This window comes from Sander lucioperca, chromosome 3 (assembly GCF_008315115.2).
Source record: "Sander lucioperca isolate FBNREF2018 chromosome 3, SLUC_FBN_1.2, whole genome shotgun sequence".
Taxonomy (NCBI): Eukaryota; Metazoa; Chordata; class Actinopteri; order Perciformes; family Percidae; genus Sander; species Sander lucioperca.
Genome location: NC_050175.1, coordinates 20996680 through 21006679, shown reverse-complemented (window position 1 = coordinate 21006679; position 10000 = coordinate 20996680). Strand labels below are relative to the sequence as shown.

General features: G+C 43.1%; 1 long non-coding RNA gene across 1 annotated transcript in view; it reads left to right on the top strand.

Annotated features, from left to right (window-relative positions):
* Nucleotides 1–7417: 7417 nt before the first annotated feature.
* Nucleotides 7418–10000, top strand: part of LOC118494791 — a 6058-nt gene continuing 3475 nt past the window's right edge. The window contains exons 1-2 of the long non-coding RNA XR_004896981.1: nucleotides 7418–7427; nucleotides 9906–9909. This is a non-coding gene — a long non-coding RNA (uncharacterized LOC118494791). The remainder of the gene's footprint in view (nucleotides 7428–9905; nucleotides 9910–10000) is intronic.

Here is a 10000-nt window from a genome sequence, read left to right as displayed (position 1 = left end):
TTCCCCCGTGTGGCGTTTAATTCCCCCGTGTGGCGTTTAATTTCCCTGTGTGGCGTTTAATTCCCCCGTGTGGCGTTTAATTTCCCCGTGTGGCGTTTAATTCCCCGTGTGGCGTTTAATTTCCCCGTTGTGGCGTTTAATTTCCCCGTTGTGGCGTTTAATTCCCCCGTGTGGCGTTTAATTTCCCCGTGTGGCGTTTATATTCCCCGTGTGGCATTTAATTTCCCCGTGTGGCGTTTAAAAAGAAAATCTTTCAAACTGACCTTTGTTGATCTGAAATGAAGACAGATTCAGCAACTGCACGGCCTATTTCTCTCTTCAAATGTTTTCAGAAACACGTTTCGGTGAACTATTTTAGGACAACATGAGATAGTATTCTGAACGAGCCGCCATGACAGTCTGGCTGTGAATTTCTGGAGAAACCAGACCCACGTGATGCATTCGTCCAATCAGCTGCCGGTTTTCATTTTCTGGGAAATAATACAGATTAGCGCCGCCTGCTGATATGGAGACGTATTACGTCTCGCGCACACGCAGAGCGTACGCTCAAGTCGGCTTCGCCTCAGTGTGTTCTGAGGCATTTTTTTGGGACCTCGGGGACCCGACTGATCAGTTCGACTGGCTTTACTGCCGACGGTCGGCCGTCTGGTTGGTGTGTGACACATTACTTGATGCCAGACCCTTAATCTTTCAGATTTGGGTGTGGATTTCCAGGCTAGAGAAACACTGTCCTGATCCAGTAGAAGCATGTTGCCCTTCCAGCTCTCCGCCACCAGAGGGCGCTGCTCCCTAACAATCGGATGTCAGAGCAGCTGCAGCTCTTATGCATTACACATATGTTCCACTCATCCACTCATCCACTCATCCACTCATCCACTCATCCGGGCATTACGTCACACTCTGCTGCTGTTCAATACATCATTTACAAGCTGGACCGCCGTGACATCACCAGAAGCCCCGCCCACCGTCAAGCCACCGTTCATCAAACCGGATGTTCCTTGTGCCTTTCAAAATAAAACATGTACTCATGGAAATACTGCAGATAAATGTGTTTTGTATTATTAGTTTAGCTTTTTTTCAAAGAATTAATTAGGGCCCGAGCGCCGACAGCAGCGAAGGCCCAATTGGAACTGAAGGAATTATTACTACAGGCCAAAATTGACTTTTGGTCATAGCGCCCCCCGCTGGCAACAGGAAATGCGCCTTATATGACAAACATCATCCGATTTACATGAAACTTATAATGTGTGGTCGACATGTGATACTGAGCCGCCCCCTATACTGTAATCACGCCCACTTACTCAGGCCACGCCGCCTTTCATAACATTTTAACTGTCTAAGGTAGACTTTTGTGTGAGGTGTCAATGAACTCAGCAGACTTCCTTTTTAATTGGTGATGGTTTAACCCGCCCCCTATAATTTAGCCACGCCCCCTTTTCACAGCTAATGAACTGTATGATGTAGAGTCTTGTGTGAGGTATCATTGAACTCAGCAGGGAGTTCCCTTTTCATTGGTGACGATTTGCGGTGTCTGAGTGCCGCGCAAATGCACAGTCGCAAGGAGCGGCGTCCGCCAGTAACCCCGACACGCGTAGAGGCGCGAGGGCCCGTCCATCGCTGCTTGCAACTTTAATTTTCATATATAATTGTTGAATGAACATGGTCACATAGATTACTTGAGGTGGGTTTCCGGCTGCTGCCACCAGGGTCTGAAGAAATGCCCCCTTCCAGTCCTTCCATCAGACAATGATTGCTGGAGCTCCTCAGCAGGAGTGAAGTCCTGTGGAGGAGGGTACCTCCAGTCTTCTTTCTGTTGGCTGCATGCAATGTCTTTGTTCTATAGGCCCTTTGTATACCAATATCCTACAAATGGGACTGACTCAGGTCATTCAGCCTTGTACTTGTTGGTCTTAAAATATCCAATCCAACTTTATTTGTAAAGCACATTTAAAACAACCAGGTTGACCAAAGTGCTGGACATTGAGATTGACATTTAGGACAGATTATAAACACACGAGTAACAAAATGAACATTTAAAACAAGCTACAAACTGGAAAATGAAAATGCAGAATACAACTCTCAAGCAGGTTTAAAGGCCAATGAATAAAAGTGAGTTTTAAGTAAGGTTGGGCATCGTTTTGATTTTAACAATTTTGATTCCAATTCCGAGTCTTCCTTTCGATTCCGGTTCCCATCGATTCTCGAGTCCGATTCTTTGAGAGGTGGAGTTAAAACAAGTCACATGCCTATTTCCACAAATAAGAGGAAAGTTTTATTTTGAGTCAATGGATGTTTGCAGTTTTACAGCTTTTTCAACGTAAAATAAAGCCAGACTAGAGCGCCACTTACTGAGCTCCAAGGCTGCAACACAACAAGCGCCTGACCGCTACGGAAACCAAGACTTGCACATATTAAATTGGGAAGTGATGATCGGATATCAAACCAAATCCTCGAAATGATTCCAAACGATTCCAATAAAGAAATGATTCCGATGGAATCATAATTTTTAAAAAGATTCCAAGTAGGAATCGGTTCTCGATGCCCAATCCTAGTTTTAAGTCGTGATATAAAAATGTGAAGGCTGGGGGCCGATCTGACGTGCAGAGGCAGGTCATTCCACAGCCTTGGGGCCACGACTGAAAATGCTCGATCTCCCGTATTTTTGAGCCGCGTTCGAGGGACAACAAGGAGTAGCTGGTCAGCAGACCTTAATGACCTCAGAGGAGCATGCTGCTTTAATAGTTCAACGATATAAGCTGGGGCTTGACCATGAAGAGCTTTACAAACAAACAACAGAATCTTAGGGTGTTTTCACACATGAAAGTCTGAACCAAGGTCCGGACCAAGGTTCATGTTTTTGTTACATTGTAACATTTGATCCGGTAAGTTTTGGTTTCACACTGCAGTTATGCAAGCGCACTAAAGATCTCTACGTGACAAAACTACGTCCTGCCGTCATCACATACGTGAGCTGCGTCTCCAGATACTTATAATTGATTGGTTTGTAGACGGGCTTCCTCGTCCTCTCGTCTCTTCTCTCTGTGTCGGAGATTTTTCAACTGCTCTCTCCTACTGACTGCTGCTCTCCCCTACTGACTGCTGTTCTCTCCTACTGACTGCTGCTCTCTCCAACTGACTGCTGCTCTCTCCTACTGACTGCTGCTCTCCCCTACTGACTGCTGCTCTCTCCTACTGACTGCTGCTCTCCCCTACTGACTGCTGCTCTCCCCTACTGACTACTGCTCTCTCCTACTGACTGCTGATCTCTCCTACTGACTGCTGCTCTCCCCTACTGCCGCGGCTCTTTTTGTTTTGTTGTGATGTTGAGAAGCAAGACACGGGAACTTTCTTTCTGGAGAATTTCTTCAGAGACAAACGGAAACCTACACTGTACGTTTACTACCACTTAACAAATAAACTGCTGATGTATTCTCTGCTCTGATAGCCGACAGCTGTCTGCTCTGAGCACATTCACCGTCACTCTCTCATGTAGTCTACACAGTAAGCACCAAGCTATTCCTTAAAGGAGCTATTCCCCGGTCTTGTAACACAAGGAGAGCCTGCCAGAGCTTCTTGTATTTGGTCCGAAAGTCCGAACCATCCAAAAAATGCTTTCACACTATAAACGAACCGGACCACGGTTCAGTTTGGTCCGGACCGAGACCACCTCTTTTTATCGGACCAAAATTTGGTCTTTTGATCCGGACCGTGGTCCGGGGGAGGTTTCACACCTCTAATTTTGGTTTGGATCAAAATGAAAAGTCCGAAAGTCCGGACCAAATAAGGTATGTGTGAAAACGCCCTTAAAGTGTATTCTAAAGCAAGCCGGTAGCCAATGAATGGAGGCAAGAACAGGTGTAATGTGATCTCGTTTACGAGTTCCGGTAAGGAGCCGAGCGTCAGCATTTTGAACCATTTGTAATCTAGAGAGGGAGGCATGGCTAACACCTACATATAACGCATTACAGTAATCCAGGCAAGTTGTGATAAAAGCATGTATAACCCTCTCAAAATCAGTGAAAGTGTTACGCCGCCTTCACACTGGCAGTTGAAATCCGCTCCGTAACACGCAATATGCCCCCAGCGGACGTCGTACTACACCGTTGAAAAGCTTCGGAAGCGACTCACAAAAATGTCAGAGAGACCAGAACGACTGACAAGTGTCTGAATGTACGATTCTCTATATCCTCTCTTATACAGATATAAATAGAAAGGCTGCTGCGTGGAGAACATCTGCCCAGGACATTGACATGTCACGTCGGTTAAATGTGATATAGGGTATAATGTCAATAGTTAAATGTGATATAGGGTATAATGTCAATAGTTAAATGTGATATAGGGTATAATGTCAATAGTTAAATGTGATATAGCGGTATAATGTCAATAGTTAAATGTGATATAGGGTATAATGACAGTTAAATGTGATATATGGTATAATGTCAATAGTTAAATGTGATATAGAGGTATAATGTCAATAGTTAAATGTGATATAGAGGTATAATGTCAATAGTTAAATGTGATATAGCGGTATAATGTCAATAGTTAAATGTGATATAGGGTATAATGTCAATAGTTAAATGTGATATAGGGTATAATGTCAATAGTTAAATGTGATATAGAGGTATAATGTCAATAGTTCGATGTCTAATGCCGGCTAAGTAATTAGCATTAGCAGGTGTGTTTATCAGTACCATAGCAGTCTCGTTCGGACCCAGTTCGGACCCATTCGCATGCAGTCTGCGAATCTCCAGAGGAAACGAATGACTTCCTGTCGAAGCCGTATCAGAGCTGATTTCAACTGCCAGTGTGAAGGCGGCGTTAGGCCTGCTGTTGCTGCTGCTAGGTAGCTCTGTCTCTGCTCTCCCCCTCCTCTCTGTCTGTCTTTAATTGCAGGAGTGAAGTCTGGTGTGCGGGAGTCAGGGTTTCAGCTGCAGCTCATTCACCATAATCACCTCAGCTTTAAATACCAGGTCAACTTGCCACTCATCGTCAGATCATCAAGACGACCACGTTAGTCTCGCTGCTGACTCAACCTGCTAGTATTGCGCTTTGTGTTTTTTGATCTGTCCTGATTGGTTTTTTCTTGTGCTACAGTATATTGGAACCTGACTCAAATGGCAAATGAAGATTTGGTGAAGCACTGAACCACTTAGAAGAAGCTCCAGTAAAAGCGACCTCGCCTGGTGAAGTGCCAAGGCTGCATCTAAATTATCCTGGCAAGATAGTGGACAGGAGGCTTTTAGACTAGTGACACACACACACACACACACACACACACACAGAGACACACAGACACACAATGCACATGTATACTAAGAATGGGATATCATTCTTTTGACAAATAAAGATTGATGAATTTGTGTATTTTGTCATTGGGTATTGGGGAGAAAGTGCTTGGGAAAATATGGCACAAGTTGGGTGTGCTTGTGTAACTATGGCCAGGGGGTATGTGTGATAGGGAACACTCAAAGATTTTTATTAAGGAACATTATTTTTTCCATACTTTCTGGACTGAGCCTGTTTCTTTTTCTGCTCACAACCTCTCCACATTTAGAGAAAATTCGTTCCGAGGGAACAGATTACCCTGGCTGACGCTTTTATCCAAAGCAACCATGCATGCATAGCATACCTTATCAGGAGCGATCAGAATAGTTTCCCCACATCAGAACGACCTCTCTTCCTATAGATGCTTCCATAGTAGGTTAATGAAAATAAATCGATACAAACAAACTAATGCTTGTCACTGTAGAGCAGGGGTCACCAACACGGTGCCCGCGGGCACCAGGTAGCCCCCAAGGACCACATGAGTAGCCCTCAGACCTGTTCTAAAAATGAAAATTGAATATTGATATTATCTGTTTCCCACCTTGATAAGTCATTGTTGATAATTATTGTGAGAAATCATTAACGTGATCAGTGTCTTCACATAGATGACTATCATTAATCATTAATAATCATATATAACTAAAGGCAAACTGAGCAAATTTGTTATTTCAGAAGAGCGTATCAAACTGGTAGCCCTTCGTATGACTCGGTACCCATGAAGTAGCTCTCAGTATTAAAAAGTTTGGTGACCCCTGCTGTAGAGGCTACTACGAACCAAACGCAATGTTGTGCATTAAAGTTTGTATGCTTTGAGCGCGCTACAATTTAGACTCGGAACGAGGCGGTGCCAGTTGCAGTGCAGCAGCTGACTGGTTCGCGTGTGGCAGTGGCGCTGCGAACCAGTCACGTGATTTTTTTCCGTACCAAAGCCCCCTTCGGAGCAGTGGTTCAAACAGAATTGTAGTTAATGGTTTGAAGCACGTATCAGAGTGCCATCACTACCTGACTCCTGCCTCCGCTTCACTCCTGCCACCCACCTATCCTGCTAGCCACAACTGGACCTCACAAAGGACTCAACACGGACACTAGGACTGTACGGTACCACTCCTGCTCAGAACCCCTGGACCTGTACCCCTCTGTAGACCTGGACTTGTTCTCCCCTTTTTTGAAAGTCTGGAACATTGAACATTGTAATAAACCTGTCTTCTCCGGCTCTGCGTTGTTGTCTGCATTTGGGTTCAATTCTGTCTAAAATGTTACAGAAAGATGAAAATGGCTTCAGCTTGGTAAGCAGCCTGAGTTGAAAGAATTTATTATATTTTTATTATAAGGTTAGTTACCATGGACGTGACATAAGTCCCTTTCCGACCAGAGGGATTTTTGCAGTTCCTAGAACAAACCGTTCCTAGAACAAACCGTTCCTAGGACATACCGTTCCTAGAACAAACCGTTCCTAGGACAAACCGTTCCTAGGACATACCGTTCCTAGAACAAACCGTTCCTAGGACATACCGTTCCTAGGACATACCGTTCCTAGAACAAACCGTTCCTAGGACATACCGTTCCTAGGACATACCGTTCCTAGAACAAATCGTTCCTAGGACATACCGTTCCTAGAACAAACCGTTCCTAGGACATACCGTTCCTAGGACATACCGTTCCTAGAACAAATCGTTCCTAGGACATACCGTTCCTAGAACATACCGTTCCTAGGAAATACCGTTCCTAGGACATACCGTTCCTAGGACATACTGTTCCTAGGACATACCATTCCTAGGACATACTGTTCCTAGGACATACCATTGCTAGGACATACCATTCCTAGGACATACTGTTCCTAGGACATACCATTCCTAGGACATACCGTTCCTAGGACATCCCGTTCCTAGGACATACTGTTCCTAGGACATACCATTCCTAGGACATGCCGTTCCTAGGACATACTGTTCCTAGAACATACCGTTCCTAGGACAAACCGTTGCTAGAACATACCGTTCCTAGAACATACCATTTCTAGAACATACCGTTCCGAGAACCCTGTTTTTCTCGTGTTCTGACTGGACCAATTTGGGGATTATTAAGTTCCTCTGGCCACAGCTTCTGTAACTCTTTCAGCTCCTACTTCAGGGCAGGGTCTTTTTGCTGTTCCCTTTTTCGCATCTTTTTAATATTGTATTCATTTCACTGTTTAGCATGCCTTCTACTTTTGTAAACAGGTCTTAAGTTTATCTTTGCACTCTAGAGTTTGCTGTGTTCTGTTTTACTTTGACATAAATAAAAATACAGTATTTAATAGAAAAGTGGGTTACTACAGTTATTACAGTTAATTTGTTTATTAATTTATTTTCACTTCACTCTTCTTTGCGTCGTGCCTAACAGGCTACTATTTTGCCGTACTTCCTCGTAACACATCCTGCTGCTGCAGGAATAGCAACGCCGATATCGGCTCCTCATTCTGGTGCCACTGATATGTCTGCTCTTCTCTCTGATGCTCTGAAACAGACGTTACAGGAAACACAAACATCGCTGCACGTGACGCTAGTTAACACTATACTCGACAGCAGCTAACGTTAGCCTACCACTAGCTAGTAGCTGGATTAAACACGTTAAAATGCTGACAGCTAACGCTAAACGGTGTAAAGTGTGTCTGTATTTCACTGTAGAGGATTCAACACCGGGATGTAACAATCTGTAGCTGCTGTTGTCGGAAAAACACAGACGGTGCGTTCAATGAAACTGGTAATTTACAGCCTCGTGGTGCATTCAAAGTTGTTGTTAAATTCAAATGTGTGACTAGATTAAATATATAATAAACAAATACAAATCTTAAAATCAAGTTCATAAAGTAACTTTCTTTGCATTTATTTGATTCCCAATCAAGATCCACTGGTAAGAATGGCTTTCCATTGTTAATATGTTCTTAAAAACTGTTCTGAAATGCAAAATAATAGAATTTTAATCATGTGATAAAACATGCGATTAACTATAGAAATTCAACGATTAATCGCGAAAATGTAATCGCTTGACAGCCCTAGTTTTTATATTTATTTTTTATTTGCTCCCATGATCTGTTGCCACTGCCCGGGTTGCAACTGAAATAATACAGCAACTAAAGTTTAACGTTATGGAAAGCACAAGTGTAATTATGGTCAGATCTTGTGCCTGGGGCAGTGATATAGATAAGTCATGTAACTATTTTCTGCCAGCTTTTCCTCCTTGATTTAGCAGCAGCAACTGTTGTTTTTTGCCTGGATAATATGGATAATATGTCTGTATTCCTCATATTTCTGTAAGATTATTGTCTGCTCCTCTTGCGTAAAATATAGGTAACGGACATACATCCAGGACATGTTGATCTTGATTCGTAGTGCAGGCCTCTGGTCAGTAGGGTGAGATATATAACAGTAAAACATGATTTATAAAACCATGCCGACCATTATTAGGCTATTTTAATAGCTTAGTATTCTATGCAAAAAAAAGTATGTATAAAGGCTTTAGGCTGCCCTACAAGTTATTGTAGGCCCAGTTTAATGCAACTTAATTTCATACAATATATGTAGTAGGGGGTCCCTGCTCTGTCTGTGTGTGTGTGTGTTCTTGTTTAACTATATTCGTGGGGTCCAAAAACCGGGAGTCCAGTATACTTGTGGGGTCCCGACAGCTTTGTGGGCCAAAATGCTGGACCCCACAAGGTTAAAGGTGTGTTTGAGGGTTAAGACTTGGTTTTAGGATTAGGGTTAGAATTAGGTTATGGTTAGGGTGAGGGTAAGGGTTAAGGTTAGGCATTTAGTGGTGATGGTTAAGGTTAGCGTAAGGGGCTAGGGAATGCATTATGTCAATGACGGGTCCCCACAAAGATAGTGAAACGCACTATGTGTGTGTGTGTGTGTCTGTGTCTGTGTGTGTGTGTGTCTGTGTGTGTGTGTCTGTGTGTGTGTGTCTGTGTGTGTGTCTGTGTGTGTGTGTGTGTGTGTGTGTGTGTGTGTGTGTGTCTGTGTGTGTGTTTGTGTATGTGTGTGTGTGTGTGTGTGTCTGTGTCTGTGTGTGTGTGTGTGTGTGTGTGTGTGTGTGTGTGTGTGAAAGCTTATCGTGGTTTAATGTACCTAAACAACGATCAATCATCACCAAATTTCTCTTTCATATTGCACCTCATAACCACTGAAACACACATTTATCTCATGTGTGTCTCTATTTCACTCATCCTAAAATGTGTCTTTAATAGTAAAGAAACAAATCTGAGAGTGAAGAGGACGTAGCCTATACCGAATGTAGGCCCGCCCAGAAAGTGCTGGCTCTGCCTATCTAGAATGCTGTTGGTGAATAGTCCTCTAGCCAAAGCATAGATGGGGCAATGAAAATGTGTATTGTTATTTCAAACTTGAATACCGGACTCTAGGAACATTTTAACACACTATCAGCAGCACAGACCTTCACTTGTACAATTCACAGCAGCGTGGAGCTTCAGTTTATTCAGTAGCCTTCCTATTGCATTGAGCTTAGCTCTTACTTTAAATCCAACAGCCTTTTTAAAGGCTATTTAATCAATCTTTTATAGCAGCTTAATTTACAGAATAGCCTAGTATAGTATAAGGTCTATATAATTACAATTAAGCCTATAGGCTACTGTATCTGATACATAGTCTTTATTCAAAAAAGAAACATGCAGCTGTCGCTC